This window comes from Salmo trutta, chromosome 24 (assembly GCF_901001165.1).
Source record: "Salmo trutta chromosome 24, fSalTru1.1, whole genome shotgun sequence".
Lineage (NCBI taxonomy): Eukaryota > Metazoa > Chordata > Actinopteri > Salmoniformes > Salmonidae > Salmo > Salmo trutta.
This window is the reverse complement of record NC_042980.1, coordinates 2941487-2959498: the sequence shown is the minus strand read 5'-3', so window position 1 is coordinate 2959498 and position 18012 is coordinate 2941487.

The window sequence follows — 18012 nt, the reverse complement described above, 5'->3', positions numbered from 1 at the left end:
CAAAATGTTGTGTCAAGACTGCCCAAATGTGCCTAATTGGTTTATTAATACATTTTCAAGTTCATAACTGTGCACTCTCCTCAAACAATAGCATGGTATTCATTCAAGAATTTAAACTTTCTGCCCATATCAGATATGTCTACTGTATGTCCTGGAAAATGTTCTTGTTACTTACAACCTCATGCTAATCACATTAGCCTACGTTAGCTCAACTGTCCCGTGGGGGGGACACTGATCCCGTAGAGGTTTAAACACATTAAATGTTCCACATAATGACCTGCATTGTCAAACTTGAATGAGCCAATTGGGATGATTTATGTTGAATCCAAAGCACCTAATTGGCCACATTCTCTTAATGGGGGTTCGACTCTATCAATAATTACTTTGTATATTGTCCAGATGAACAAAAAAAGAGTATCTTGAAATGACAGCATTTTTGCCTTACCTGGTGTCACTTAAATTGCATAATAACAGATTACAAAAATATATGGTGTCTGTTTTGCACAATTCTAGTATATACCTCATGGGGTTTTGAGTTCATAAGTGCTGTGTTCTCTACTTTCCTTGACAAGATATTTGATTTGATATTTTGGATAAACAGCATTGGTTTGTATTATGCATGCTAAATAAATCAATGTTTTTGTTTGAACTTAAGCAGGGAGTGGGACCTGGTTTTCTCTTAGGGGAAAGACTTTTCAACCAAATGTATTTGTTGGGTGCCTCATGTCAATTCATAATGAATTACAGGATTGGCCCCACAAAAGTATGAATGTTGCCTTACTTTCAGAATTTTTATTTGATTGTTAAGACCATGTATGTGCTCAATTTTCTTAACCAAAGGTAATTTGAGGTGGAAAATAATGCATTTCAAGTCCCAAACATAACGCCAACTTCACAGGCCCAGATTAAATTAATTTTAATTGGTAAATAATTAACTGCAAATGTGATTTCATGAATCTAGATAAACCTTGAATGGAGTACTTCTGGACTAGAGACGGTATTCTAGGACTTTTGGAAAAAGTGCAATTTAGTACTGTAGGCTTAATCTGGGTCACTATAATCAGCTCACATACTATTATTTATTGGAATTTCAGATCACCTGTTTTGTGGTACACCAAGCATTAATCAAAATGTTTTATCACAACTTCAAACTGAATAATTTCTTAGAGGAAATCAAATATAAAGCAAAATGTTTCAGATCATTTTCAGATCTCTGGTTACTTGGCTAGTATAATAACTCAATGGCAAACATAATACAATTCTCAAGGCTAAATAATTGTTGGTTGATTCAGAATTTTCCTCTTGAACTGTAAAATGTTTATGCTTTACTTTTTTCACTGTTTCCCATAGGCTTTGTGTATCTGATTTATTTTTACTGTGGGGAAAAGATTAAATGTGTACATAGCTTTATTTTAAAAGGTGAAAGTGTGGAAACATAAAATTTTAAGACACCACTTTGTGTTTTTATTACAAGGTCTCCTCCTTTCTGTAGAGCTATAGCATGCTCCAACAGAGTCCTCCTGCCTCTGTATCTTAATTGTCAGCTGATTTCCAAGCCTCTTGATATCTAATGTTAGACTAATTCTCCCTCCTGGCTTCCTGTGCTTCTTTCAACACTTTTCAGTTTCTCACATAGCATCCTCTTCTCCATGGTGTCTTTTGGCCTCGGTTGCTTGTGCTTGAAGCTGGACAGATATCTTGTGTCCCTGCAGTGCATCCTGCAGTGCATCCTTATGCAGTGTCCTCCATGCAGCCTCCTGCCTGGCCAGGCCCAGCTGCTCTTCCAGCAGGCCTAGCAGATACTTCCTCTCCTCCCCCTTCCTCTTGGCCTCCGCCACTGCTTCTCTCAGCCTAGCCCTCATACTGCATCTGTCCTCCTCCACCTCGTGGACCCCAATGTCCTGATTGTTCCAGATACACCTACTGCTCTCTGCCTTTCCGTCCCTGCCTGTGGCCCTCATGCTCAAAGCCACTCTCTCCAAGTCTTCTTTGATGATCCTCTGGAACAGCACCTCCTTTCTCCTCTGTTTTACCCGCTGTAGAATAGCCTTGTAGATGTCCTGTCTACAGAGACTCCTCTGTGTATGGAAAAGGACAATGATGGCTCTGTTACCTTGAGCGCTCCAGCCTTCCCAGACCAACAGATATTGTTCTCCACAAGAGTCAACAATGATGGCCCCCTGATTCACAATACATTTTCTATCATCTCCCCTTTCTCAACCTTGGCCTCTAATAATTAGGATTGAAAGATTTATCATATAACTTATGAAGGTATTATAAATGTTTTAAATCCATATGAATGTGATACTTAATGTTAATAAATGTTTACAAATAGGCCTAATGAAATACTAATTAATAGTAAGTAGGCTATGTAACCTAGGCCTACATTGTTTATATATATATAGTTTAATGCTTTATTTATTCATGAAATATATAAAGTTCTTATTCGCAAGTTGAATAGTGGTATTACGGTTGTAGGTCTTCCTTTCTTAGATGAAATAGCCTATTTATTGGGATGCATTTAAAACTGCTGCCATTAAGTTAGCTAAAAAGCCTACATTTGTCTAAATTATAAAGGCAAAGTGCTAACTTACTTGGGCTATAATTATTTCATTAACTATTTTATGTACTGATTATTCAATATAAGAGCAAGGTAATGTTCATAATGTCTACTTCAGCATGCTTACAGCTTCCTTCAGTGCATACAGTGGTTCTTCCTGTAAAAGTTGCGTCGTACTGCAGCACACCTTGCAGGCTGCTGCAGAATTGTATGGCACATTATTTAAGTGCCAGCCATAGTTTCCATTAATACCTTAATGCCATTTACAAGCATTTTGCTACACCCGCAATAACATCTGCTAATCACGTGTATGTGACCAATAAACATTTTATTTAATGCTAGTTAGTGCTAGTTTGACCACCAGAGGGCATCTTTGAGAAGCATTTGACTTTTTAAAATATTGGCTGCACTAGAGAATAAGAAATGTAGCTTAATTCATTTGATTAAATGGTGTTTCTATTCCCCAAAAAATTAAATGAAAACCTCAGGGTTTTTGTTAATAGAATATGGCGCTGAATAACGTGAGCGGTCGGGAGTAGGCTACAGTACTAAAAGCAAAATAATCCTAACATTTCCACACCCTATTTGTAGTCAAACCCATACCCAAACGGAGATTCAGTGAAAATAAAAATCTAATTGATTTATCAAGACCAGTCCCCATGCTTGTCTCGGCAGCATGAAACAGAGCTGAAATAGCTTTAAATGCCCCAATGTCACATAATTGAACACACACAAATCTTAAAACTCTGAGAAGGGTAATAGGTGATCTGGACTGCATATTAAACTGCCATTCTTATTGCTATATTCCACGTGTTACTGTGTGTGTTCGATCTGCTCTCTCTCGCTCACACGCACATGCTGTCTTGACCTCTGAATGTTATGAAAAGCCAACTGGCATTTACTCCGAAGGTGCTGACCGCTTGCACCCTCTTTAACCACTGTTTATAGTATTTGACCCTGCTGGTCATCTATGAATGTTTTAACCTGTTAGGGCTAGGGGGCAGTATTTACACGGCCGGATAAAAAAAACGTACCCGATTTAATCTGGTTACTACTCCTGCCCAGTAACTAGAATATGCATATAATTATTGGCTTTGGATAGAAAACACCCTAAAGTTTCTAAAACTGTTTGAATGGTGTCTGTGAGTATAACAGAACTCATATGGCAGGCAAAAACCTGAGAAGATTTCATGCAGGAAGTGGCCTGTCTGACAAGGTGTTGTTGTTCTTGCCTCTGTTTATTGAAGACTGAGGATCTTAGCTGTAACGTGACACTTCCTACGGCTCCCATAGGCTCTCAGAGCCCGGGAAAAAGCTGAACGATATCGAGGCAGCCTCTGGCTGAAACACATTATGGCCTTTGACAAGTGGCCGATCAGAGGACAAAGGGCTTAGGCGCGTGCCCGAGTCGACCCCATGCTTTATTTTCTTTCGTCTGTTTACCTAATTGCAGATTCCCGGTCGGAATATTATCGCTTTTTTATGAGAAAAATGGCATAACATTTTATTTTAAACAGCGGTTGACATGCTTCGAAGTACGGTAATGAAATATTTAGAAATCTTTTGTCATGAAATGCGCCATGCGCATGACCCTTATTTACCATTCGGATAGTGTCTTGAAAGCACGAACAAAACGCCGCTGTTGGAACATAACTATGGATTATTTGGGACCAAACCAACATTTGTTATTGAAGTAGAAGTCCTGGAGTGCATTCTGACGAAGAACACCAAAGGTAATCAAAGTTTTCTAATAGTAAATCGGAGTTTGGTGAAGGCTAAACTTGCTGGGTGTCTAAATAGCTAGCCCTGTGATGCCGGGCTATCTACTTAGAATATAGCAAAATGTGCTTTCACCAAAAAGCTATTTTAAAATCGGACATATCGAGTGCATAGAGGAGTTCTGTATCTATAATTCTTAAAATAATTGTTATGCTTTTTGTGAACGTTTATCGTGAGTAATTTAGTAAATTGTTAGTAAATTCGCCGGAAGTTTGCGGGGGTATGCTAGTTCTGAACGTCACATGCTAATGTAAAAAGCTGGTTTTTGATATAAATATGAACTTGATTGAACAAAACATGCATGTATTGTATAACATAATGTCCTAGGTGTGTCATCTGATGAAGATCATCAAAGGTTAGTGCTGTATTTAGCTGTCTTCTGGGTTTTTGTGACATTATATGCTAGCTTGAAAAATGGGTGTCTGATTATTTCTGGCTGGGTACTCTGCTGACATAATCTAATGTTTTGCTTTCGTTGTAAAGCCTTTTTGAAATCGGACAGTGTGGTTAGATTAACGAGAGTCTTGTCTTAAATGCTGTAAAATAGTCATATGTTTGAGAAATTGAAGTAATAGCATTTCTAAGGTATTTGAATATCGCGCCACAGGATTCCACTGGCTGTTACGTAGGTGGGACGATTTGGTGCCACCTACCCTAGAGAGGTTAACAGCTTGAAAAATTATCTATCCTTTATGGCCATGTACTCTAATCTCCAACCAGTTTGGATTTAAGTATAACTTTTGTATGACTGATGCCTCAGGTGAGACGTCTATTGCTTTAACAATTTCTGCTCTCAGATTTGATATTCATTATATAAATAGGCCCATGTGCACCTTCATCAGATGAACCACATCATGTCGGCTAAAGCGATTTTAATTCGTGAATGCATTTCACAGTTTTAATATTGTGATAGTGATCTGTTATCCAATGATTATTATTAACCCTGCATTTTAATTATATAAAAGGCATTTTGTTTTTCACAAGCGTAGCAGGCTGTGAATTCTGCAAACAAGCCAACCTAACAAAGAAATACATTTCGTTGGTTGCCATAGTGAATAATACATTGATATATTTGTAGGGGTTGATGCATTTTTTTGTTGGGGCAAATCTGCTTTTAGAGTACTTAACAATGCACTTGGTGGACTTGGTAAGATGGACTCACTGATGGTTGAAGATGATGAGCGATCAGCAAAGGCAATCATCGCTCTAATCACAGTCAGGTGACAGTTGAAACTTGAGTGGACTTATGGAAAGGCTCTGAGACTTTATATATAAATAATATATATATTTTTTTTCCCCAGAACATTAACCATGTGTGTTCTCTTGTTTTGTACTGTTCTGTATTTGTTTCGACCCAATGATTCGGCTGACAAACAAAGAACCTTGCAGGCCTTGACATCATAAAGAGATACGCTGTACCCTATGTCAGAGAGGTGTTTTTGGGACCACATCGTGTCTATTGTCCTGCAAATAGCCCTTGTGGAAAAAGTGTTTGAAAACTTTTTTTCCTCTTCCACTTGCCTCATTCAATTTTGCAGTAATGCTGCAATTAGTTGGTTGTAATTTTGGGTAGAGCAGACATTTCCATATTTGTGTTAGCTGCGTGTGTGATAAGTCCACAAGTCCTATTTATGATATCATTTACAAAGTTTTACCTTTTTAAAAAATGTATCAAAATAAAGGTTTTTAAAAAATGTTTATATTTGATGTTAAACCACAATATTTGTTTTATTATTTGTTCTGTCTTTTCTGGTTGATTAAACTGAAATTGCAACCAACTTTCTATGGCTTGTTAAAAAAATAACGATGTTTTTGAGATTTCATTTTCAAAGACCCGGTTCACTAGCAACCCCTGATCCCCTTCGGACGCGGCTGTGATTAACAGGGAAAGGGGGTGTGCAATGCGGCCTTGCCTAACGGGGAAAGGGGGTGCGCCATGCGGCCGTGCCTAATGGGCAAAGGGGGTGCGCCATGTGGCCGTGTCTAAAGGGGAAATGGAGCCGGTCTGGTGCAACCCAGGCGACATGGAGATGCGGGGAACTGAGCTCAGGTGTTGCCGCTACTGTCTCTTATGACCGAAAATAACTTCTGTACATCAGGACTGCGATTACTCACCACGGACTAGCAGAATCTTTTTTCTTCTTTCACGACTCTGACGAGCCCGAGGCAAAGATATACGGGTCCCTCGGGAACAGGCCCCGACCCCAGTGATCTGCGTTTAGAGGAGGCGGAGAAAGAGAGGCCAGAGGGCAGGCTGCCTTCTGAGGAGTAGGAGGCGATCAAATAAACCCCCACTCCCCTCAATTCTGCTCGCAAACATGCAATCTTTGGACAATAAAATGGATGAGTTATTGGGAAGATTAAACTACCAACGGGACATTAAAAATGTAACATCTTATGCATCACGGAGGCATGGCTGAACGACGACAATATCAACATACATCTGGCTGGTTATACGATGTACCGGCAGGATAGAACAGCGGCGTCTGGTAAAACAAAGGGCAGCGGTCTATGTATTTTTGTAAACAGCTGGTGTACGATATCTAAGGAAGTCTCAAGCTACTGCTTGCCTGAGGTAGAGTTTCTTATGATAAGCTGCAGACCACATTACCTACCGAGAGAGTTTTCATGGATATTCTTTGTAGCTGTTTACACACCACCACAGTCAGAGGCTGGCACTAAAATAGCATTGAATGAGCTGTATTCCGCCATATGCGAACAAGAAAATACTCACCCAGAGGCGGCGCTCCAACTAGCCGGTGACTTCAATGCAGGGAAACTTAAATCAGTTTTACCTAATTTCTATCAACATGTTAAATGTGCAACCAGAGGGAAAAGAATTCTGGACCACCTATACTCCACACACAGAGATGCAGACAAAGCTCTCCCTCGCCCTCCATTTGGCAAATCTGACCATAATTCTATCCTCCTGATTCCTGCTTACAAGCAAAAATTAAAGAAGGAAGCACCAGTGACTAGATCAATAAAAGAAGTGGTCAGATGAAGCCGATGCTAAACTACAGGACTGTTTCGCTATCACAGACTGGAATATGTTCCAGGATTCCTCCAATGGCATTGAGGAGTACACATCTGTCATTGGCTTCATCAATAAGTGCATCGATGACGTCGTCCCCACAGTGACCGTACATACATACCCCAACCAGAAGCCATGGATTACAGGCAGCATCCGCACTGAGCTAAAGGCTAGAGCTGCCGCTTTCAAGGAGCGGGACTCTAACCCAGAAGCTTATAAGAAATTCCGCTATGCCCTCCGACGAACCATCAAACAGGCAAAGCATCAATAAAGGACTAAGATCGAGTCTACACCGGCTCTGACGCTCGTCGGATGTGGCAGGGCCAGGAAAACATTACAGACTACAAACCAACTAGCAAGTGTCTTCACTGACATTTTCAACCTCTCCATGTCTGTAATACCAACATGTTATAAGCAGACCACCATAGTCCCTGTGCCCAAGAACACCAAGTTAACCTGCCTAAATGATTGCTGACCCATAGCACTCACGTCTGTAGACATTAAGTGCTTTGAAAGGCTGGTCATGGCTCACAACACCATTATCCCAGAAACCCTAGACCCACTCCAATTTGCATATCACCCCAACAGATCCACAGATGATGCAATCTCTATTGCACTCCACACTGCCCTTTCCCACCTGGACAAAAGAAACACCTATGTGAGAATGCTATTCATTGACTACTGCTCAGCATTCAACACCATAGTGCCCTCAAAGCTCATCAATAAGCTAAGGATCCTGGGACTAAACACCTCCCTCTGCCACTGGATCCTGGACTTCCTGACGGGCCGTCCCCAAGTGGTAAGGGTATGTAACAACATCTGCCATGCTGATCCTCAACACAGGGAACCCTCAGAGGTGCGTGCTCTGTCCCCTCCTGTACTCCCGGTTCACTCATGACTGCACGGCCAGGCACAACTGCAACACCATCATTAAGTTTGCCGAGGACACAACAGTGGTAGGCCTGATCACCGACAACGATGAGACACCCTATAGGGAGGATGTCAGTGACCAGGCCGTGTGGTGCCAGGACAACAACCTCTCCCTTAACGTGATCAAGACAAAGGAGATGATTGTGGACTACAGGAAAAAGAGGACCGAGCACGACCCCAATCTCATCGACAGCGCTGAAGTGGAGCAGGTTGAGAGCTTCAAGTTCCTTGGTGTCCACATCACCAACAAACTAACATGGTCCAAGCACACCAAGACAGTCGTGAAGAGGGCACGACAAAGCCTATTCCCCCTCAGGAGACTGGAAAGTTTTGGAATGGGTCCTCAGAGCCTCAAAAGTTTCTACAGCTGCACCATCGAGAGCATCCTAACTGGTTGCATCACTGCCTGGTATGACAATTGCTCGGCCTCCGACCGCAAGGCACTGGGGCCAAGCTTCATGCCATCCAGGACTTCTATACCAGGCGGTGTCAGAGGAAGGCCCTAATAATTGTCAAAGACTCCAGCCACCCCAGTCATAGACTGTTCTCTCTGCTACCGCACGGCAAGCGGTACCGGAACGCCAAGTCTAGGTCCAATAGGCTTCTTAACAGCTTCTACCCCCAAGCCATAAGACTCCTGAACATCTAATCAAATGACTACCTGGACTATTTGCATTGCCCCCCGCCCCTTTTACACTGCTGCTACCTTCTGTTGTTATCAGCTATGCATAGTCACTTTAATAACTCTACCTACATGTACATATTACCTAAACTAACCGGTGCCCCCACACATTGACTCTGTACCTTCCCTGTAGCTCAGTTGGTAGAGCATGGTGTTTGCAACACCAGGGTTGTGGGTTCGATTCCCACGGGGGGCCAGCACAGAAAGAAAAAAAATGTATGAAATGTATGCATTCACTACTGTAAGTCGCTCTGGATAATAGCGTCTGCTAAATGATGTAAATGTACCGGTACCCCCTGTATATAGTCTCGCTATCGTTATTTTACTGCTGCTCTTTAAACACTTGTTACTTGTATTTATTTTTCTTATCTGTATTTTTTTAAACTGCATTGTTGGTTAGGGGCTTGTAAGTAAGCGTTTCATTGTAAGGTCTACACCTGTTGTATTCGGCACATGTGACTAATAACGTTTGATTTGATTTGACCCTTCAGCTGCTGGCTTAATTCCAAATGGCATTCTCAGTCATCTATACCTGCCTACAAGTGTACCCAAAGTTGTTAGATAGCTGCACGCTTCAAGTTTGACTTGCCAATATCCATCTTTGGCATCGAATACTGAGAATACCTTTGCGTTGGATATCTCTAGTAGAATCTATTCTATGGTGTGCATCTGGAAGTGCAATCTCAGTAAAGCTTTGTTGAGTGCACTGCGGCCCCTGCATATTCGTAGTTTGTCAGGTTTTTCAATGACAACCATGTTGTTATCCACTGTGTTGGCCCTATAACTTTTGATGTCTGCATTGTCCATTGAATGTATAGCCTTTGTGGTCCTTTACTTCAGTGGAATAGGTATCCGTCTTGGTAGTTGCTGCACAGGCCGGGCTGCATTGTCTACTTGTAGGTGTATCTCTCCAGGAAGGCAACCAAGCCCATCGAACAAGCCCATTGTACGTGTTCGATGATCTCCTCAGTTGTCATGATGACCTCAGTTGATGTGGTGCTTGGGGTTCGACGTGATGTTACACATGGCTGTGGTTCAACACATTTTTTCATTTTGCTGCAGACAAATTGAATATGATCTTTCCAGGATAGTGTCATGTCTTTTGACTATTCATTAATGTGAAGACTGTTATATTATCAAATCAATTCTCTATGTGTAATTATTATGTGATTAAACTAATCATGTAAACAGTAATTAACTAGGAAGTCGGGGCACTATGGGAAAATGTTGTTTAAAGAGTTACTATTTCCCAAATTTAATTCATATCTTATCGATTACAGTCACTTATTAATGTATTATTACCGCAGTCATATTTTGAATGTCGCAAACCCATGGATATCTGCATGAACCCTAGCACATATGATGAATCAGCAATATACAAATTGGCTTAATTATTTATGTACTAACTAACTAAATAATCACACGGAATTACATAAACACAAACAGTATAGGTTATACATTGGTTACTAACACAATGCCATGAAAGGTCCCTAGTGGACAATACCAATATGACGGCTTGGTAGACAATGGAAAGGGTTGGGGACAGATAAAGAGCGGGAAAGACAAAGGACTTCACTATCGTACACACACAGCTGATAACTATGCTCATAGAAATGCTAATACTTTACACATGAACAGTCGCTCATTTGAAAGGAATTGCAATTGACATATTTACGAGTGTAGGCCTTTGTTGTCTGTCTCTGTGATCACCGGTCCGTCTACTAGAGAGTCAGTTGACAGAAAGTCTTTGGTTTGTCCACCAGAGATCAAAGTCTTTCGTAGTTGTAGCTTGTTATAATGGGTACGTCAGACGTACCAATGGTCGTTCGATAGCGAAATGTTCTTCAGACTGGATCTTTCAAAGTACCTAGCCAACTGTTGGATAATGTTAGCTAGCTAGCTCACTAACTTCAGCTATTATTTTTGCCTCAATCACACTAGACCTGAATCAAATGAATAATCCAGCGGCAAAATGATTGAAGACCGATATTCAGACGGTTTTTTCGGCGCAATGTGATTTTTTTATTAATCAGTATAGCAATGTAACGTTATCTGTCAGATTCCGTAGCTAATTCCCTACTTTTCACACTGACACGGTATAAACATCTTTATAGGCTTCACTTTCATGGTGCACAGTCAGTACACAACACTATGCTCATCATGTCTTAGCAGGATCAGATGGTGACAGGTGTCCCAGCAGGGTCAGACAGCCAGGGAAGACCAGTCTGCAGAGCTCAGGTGAATTTTGCAGTATATTATAACAATCAGTGAATGGATACAAAGTTCCATCTTGGGTTGATGGGTAGGATCTGGGAATAATGGTAATTTCACTTGTTGAACCATTGACTCTATTCATGGATAATACAACGTATAAATGTACACCAATGTAATTCTTTGTCAGCCCTCATCTGAGCAGGATCGGATGGTGACAGTGGTCTCATCAGTGTCTGGCAGCCAGGGAAGACCAGTCTGTGACAGAGCTGAGGTGAAGTTTTGCAGATACAACACTTTATTTTCTCTGTGCAGAAAACACTGGACAAGCAAGAAGTTTCAAAGATTGAAACTATTTTAAGGCAGTCTGACAAACATCTAAAGTTGATTACCAAACTATATCAAGGGCTTTTCCCGATGACACAAAACATGTAAAACAAAAATGTGAAGAAATACCTGGGAGATGCTATTGATGATGATGAATGGATACAGATATGTTAGAATGCCCCGGTCATGTTCATATAATCTCAGACATAAATTACTGCAGTTTAAGACCATCCATAGAATGTACTATATGCCAGTGAAACTGAATATCATGCACACAGAAATTGAATTGTTCTGCTGGAGGTGTAAAACATAAAAGGGGACATATTTGCATATGTTATGGTCTTGTGAAGACAGGCTGAATTCTGGCAAAGAGCATGTTCTTTTATCTCAACATGTCTACAGATTCTCCTTTCTCCCTGTTTTTGATTGCTTGGAAATGTAGACACTGGAAACTGTTATCAGAAGAAACTGTGTAACCTAGTATTTATAGCGGCTACGAAATGTATTGCCATTCATTGGAAGGTTGGTTATCCTCCCACAAAATGTCAAGTTATGCATCACCAGATTTGATTTATTACAAGACTAAGGGTATACTGTGCAACTTTCATAAGGTCTGGATGTCTTATATGGAATACAGTATGACAAAAGGAGTCTGTATTGAAAACATGCCCACGTCAGGGGAGATACCTGTTTAAGCAATACCTAGCTGCTGGGCTGCTCAGTCCTGGCCCTGGGGGTCTGCCCGGACTGTTTGTTGACACTCTGGCCTTGGCCTTTATTTATTTAACCGTTATTTTACCAGGTAAGTTGACTGAGAACACATTCTCATTTACAGCAACGATCTGGGGAATAGTTACATGGGAGAGGAGAGGGTTAAATAACACACCTGCAACCAATAATGAATGTTTCACTAAGATCCTAAAGCTGAGTGGGGTGTGTTGAGTTGGGGCGCTGCAGGGCCGTGGACCCCTAGGGACAGGACGGGGTGACGCAGCTATATTGTGTGCAAGTAAAAAGAGCTCTACAGTACCATTAGGTCTATGATATGAATTATATGGAGGGTGTACTGTTTCTTTGTGTTTATGTGTAGGTGTATGTGTGTTTTTTCAAAACGTTTATTTTCCAAACCTTTCCTTGAGACATAAAAAAAAAGATTGTAAGGAAGTTGTGTTGGAGAGAGTTGAGTTATTGACTAGACTGGTGGGGGTTGGGCGTGCAGGCAGCTCGGGGTGGCTGGGCGGTCTGGCTGTAATTTGATATAAACGATGTCTTAATAAAGAGAATCAAAAGTCTTTACTTTATTTGTAAGAGGTGTTCATTTGTTAGGCTATTGGTTAAAGGTGCAACACAATATTGATTATTGAATTATCATTGATCTAGTTCAGTTTTGTCAATTACTTAAACATATTTAATAATAATTTCTTACCTAGCTTGATGACTGGGCATTGTTGCTTACTTTATGTTGCTCTAAATAGAAACGGCTATAAGGACCATGGGTCAAATTAAATTGTGTAGAAATGCAGGAAGTGAGCTTTAGCTGCGCCCAAAAATGGGAGGACCCCCAAACCCCCCACCAAGTTATGTCCCTCCCACTTCTAAAACCAAAGTTGCGCCCCTCATGAAAAGTGTAAAGCTCGTCTTTCATACAAACACAAAGTTGAGCAACAATACACAATAACTCGCAAAATCAAAACTGGAAAGGATAAAATATTAGCCACAGTTTTCTACGGCTAATTCGATAGTGAATGAGATGTGCAGGAATGTGGCCTAAATGCTTACACTAACAGATAAAATGACTAAACAAGCCACCTGTAGTATCATTCGATAACCGATTAAAGTAGAAACTAGCAAAGTGATGTTTCAATTTAGATTCAAAGTCACAATTTGGAAATGTGGTAATGAAGCCCCTTACACAAGGGTAATGTTATGGCACTTTTAGGCTATGGATATAATGCTCTATACTTGGATTAGGTAAAGGTACTGAGAAAATGAGTGAATAAGGTAAAGGCAGGTAACAGGTATGCATCGGATTTATAATTTCTTTCCCTCTAACGCACAAAGTAGGCTAGCCCAGAGCGCAAGACAACAAATCCAAAAATTCCCTGTTTGAATTGCTCATGGCACCTGCTCTCTGCTCCCTCTCCATGGGTTATCCTGATTGTAAAGAGCAGAATAATTGTTTGGTTCTTAACTTTTTTGCCAAATCTTGTATTTGATTTAAATATGTTAACTAAATATCACAGGTCGTTCATAATAACAATATTATCCAACACAGGTCTATTTGAAGCAATACATTTTCACTATTTTGTTGCTTCTTTCACCCTATGTATGCTACAATTCTGTAAGAAAATGTAAATTTTATTATATCAAGTTTGCAATAGCCACGCTTTTTGGTGATTTGTTAGAGCCATCATATTTTTTCCATTGAGACTTATGTTAATGAAGTGGTTCATGATTCTTCAAAAATGTGTTATTCTGCTTCTATTAGGTGACATTCAAATACCATGTATCTAAAATGGAACTGAAGGTAAACTCAGAATTACACCATCCAAACCGCATCGAACAAAGATTGATTGACTATGTTTTTCCCAACCCCAATTATTATGGTTCTCCAGCTAAGGTGCATCTCGTGTAGTTAGTGAAATAGTCTAATATCCACTGCCCTAGTTGCTCCTTCTGGTCGAAGGACTTGTACCCCCAACTCTGGACATTTGGTGACAGTTTCCTCAAATTTCCTGTCACTTGTTATTTTCTGACCCGTGAGCTATATATGTCACAATTTGGAAATTAATGTTGTATGTTGAAGACTTTTTAGTATAAAAAGTGAATGCCACTACCTCACTGCTTGTTCCTACTTATTTATTGTATTATGTACATTGTATTTAAGTCATAAGTAATGAGACTTTTTCTGAGAAGTTTTTTTTTGTTTGAGAAGTTTGTCAACTTTCTATGTTTTGTAGTCTTGGCAGTTCCAAAGTGCTCACAGTGCAGGCAGTTTAAGTGGACCTATTGCAGTGTCCACTTCAAGTATTGCCAGTCACACTCTCTTTGAAGCCCAACACTGAGACCATCTTGGAGAAATCCATTCATGGCACATTATGGGTTAACAGTGAGTTTCAATCCACGCACAGCTCTCTGTACCTGAGAGACTCATCACACTGAGGAACCTGTAAAGAGTGCCTGTAGAGGTATTGATAACAGGAGTGTCACTATAATTTACACCGCTACCTTTTTTACTTTTTTTATTGCTTGTTAAACAAATTATCTTTCTCTGAGCAATTGTATTAGTATAAAATAATATAATTCCCCCCTTTTTTTATACAATATAGCTCAGTATTTTAATTATTTATTTTATACAGTCATCTTTATCAAAGGTGTAAATAATTTCAGACTCGACTTTATGTGTGGGTGGGAAAAAGGGTTTTTCTTGGCAAGATGTTTTTGTCTTGCTGTTTTCGGGTAGATGACTGCAATTTTAATGATGGCCAAAATCAACGGTATCGATGTGTAATCAGTCAGATGTTGTGAGCAGCAGCAGTGTGCCTTTTCCCACTTTGTTCCTTCTCTAAATGAGAAACAATCAACACAACTGCTGAAATAAAATAACTTTTAATGGATTATTATGTCTGCTTTTCCTTTACAAATGCAACATCTGTGTAGAAGCTTGTATTCATGAGTTGCTGCTTAGTAGAACCAGAGTGGAAGCTGTGGCTATAGTCAGTTCCCCACTAGATGGCGGCAGGTGCATATGGTTTGCTGCCGTACACTTGAACAAGACAAGAAAAAAAGCAAACTACAGTAGAGATCAGGATTTGATACAGCATTTTAACATTACATTGTACACATTGTTTCCTAGTACTTGTACATGTTTGTGGTACATGTAATTACACTTTGAAATGCCTATTGTTGTTATATGCACACTATAATTATTATGTGAGTTAGTTTGAAGTGTTGCATGCCAAACAGTTGCCTATGAAACGACAACTTATTACATTTTACTAATAGCCTAGCCTGTATTTTCTCTATCAGCAGTAGTCTATAAAACGCCACTAAAACAATTCACTAAATTTACAAAGTATTCTTATGAAGTGCAGTCTTGCATGGAGCATGCACCATTTCTGCATACCTACTTGCATTTATAAGCCCAGTGGCGATTTTAGCAAGTAAATCTTGGCGGGGCAAACAAAAATCATTTTTTTAGATGCATGCCAGCAAAGCCACTACACAACACTAAACAATACATTAATTGCACTATAATGGCGACAAGTGGTGCCCACAAACTGTTAGGGCCTACATAAAGCTGTCCCAACAGCAGAGCTTTCTTTCCGGCACAATGGAGTGAATCCTTACCACCACTACACCTGGCTATCAGCGGAGCCATGTATGGCAGCGAAACAATTAATTGAGCATCGTTTACTGCCTTTTTAAAAAACATAGCTGATATGGCTGACCATATATCCCTGGTATATTACATCATTTATAAAGCAGCATATAAGACATTTTTGGACTCACCTTGTTGTGCACAGCGGTCCTTCGTTGGCAGTTTTTGTCATCAAAGAAAAAGATTTACAATTCCGAGTTGGATGTCTGTTCAAAATGTATTTTCCCAGTCTGACTTACCAGCTGCAATGCTTGCGGTTAGCCACTGTCACCGATTCCTTCCAAACAACTCATTGTTGAATTTGCGATTTCCGACTTGTTGTGTAATGTTTATGTCCGATGAGCACCGATACGTTTTATCTATGATTTATCTTCATTATTTATCTTCATATGACAAGGATTAAAACAGATTTGCCAGTAGATTGTCTGCTTGATTTATGACGATGACTGCTAGCTAAGATTTTGAAAGTAAGATGTTGACATGATCAGTCCAATCAAAGCTGCTGTAGATATAACATTATTTGACGTCATTTTATCTGTGGCCAATGACCTTGAGCCTTCTTGGAAGGGCACTTCTAATGTAACTATAGCAGCATCCAAAGGGCTCACATTCTTGATGTCTACCCTTACTAAAGGTGGGTGACAGTGTCCCCATGAGTGACAGAACACTGAGCCAATCACAGTGCAGTGCACCTATTTTCTGCTGGCCTGCCCCATCACCACAGAAAGCACTGAGCTAGGCTGAAACACCTGCATTTTGGAGCTGTCTGTTTGTATGCGGCTTTATCAACTCAATTATATATATATATATATATATATATATATATATATATATATACACTACATTGTTTGAACGCGGATACAGTTGAAATCGGAACTTTACATACACTTAGGTTGGAGTCATTAAAACTTGTTTTTCAACCGCTCCACAAATTTCTTGTGAACAAACTATAGTTTTGGCAAGTCGGTTAGGACATTTACTTTGTACATGACACAAGTAATTTTTCCAATAATTGTTTACAGACAGATTATTTCACTTATAATTCACTGTATCACAATTCCAGTGGGTCAGAAGTTTACATACACTAAGTTGACTGTGCCTTTAAACAGCTTGGAAAATTCCAGAAAATTATGTCATGGCTTAACCTCTACGGGCTAGGTTAAAAGCTTCTGAGAGGCTAATTGACATCATTTGAGTCAATTGGAGGTGTACCTGTGGGTGTATTTCAAGGCCTTCCTTCAAACTCAGTGCCTCTTTGCTTGACATCATGGGGAAAATCAAAAGAAATCAGCCAAGACCTCAGGGGGGAAAAAATTGTAGACCTCCACAAGTCTGGTTCATCCTTGGGAGCAATTTCCAAACGCCTGAAGGTACCACGTTCATCTGTACAAACAATAGTACGCAAGTATAAACACCATGGGACCACGCAGCTGTCATACCGCTCAGGAAGGAGACGCGTTCTTTGGTGCAAAAAGTGCAAATCAATCCCAGAACCACAGCAAAGGACCTTCAAATCAAAGTTTATTTGTCACGTGTGCCGAATACAACAGGTGTGGACCTTACAGTGAAATGCTTACTTACAGGTTCTAACCAATAGTGCAAAAAAGGTATTAGGTGAACAATAGGTAGGTAAAGAAATAAAACAACAGTAAAAAAACAGGCTATATACAGTATCGAGGCTATAAAAGTAGCGAGGCTACGTACAGACACCGGTTAGTCAGGCTGATTGAGGTAGTATGTACATGTAGATATGGTTAAAGTGACTATGCATATATGATAAACAGAGAGTAGCAGCAGCGTAAAAAGAGGGATGGGGGGGGCACAAAATGCAAATAGTCCGGGTAGCCATTTGATTACCTGTTCAGGAGTCTTATGGCTTGGGGGTAAAAACTGTTGAGAAGCCTTTTTGTCCTAGACTTGGCACTCCGGTACCGCTTGCCATGTGGTAGTAGAGAGAACAGTCTATGACTGGGGTGGCTGGAGCCTTTGACAATTTTTAGGGCCTTCCTCTGACACCGCCTGGTGTAGAGGTCCTGGATGGCATGCAGCTTAGCCCCAGTGATGTACTGGGTCGTACGCGCTACCGTCTGATGTGCCTTGCGGTCAGA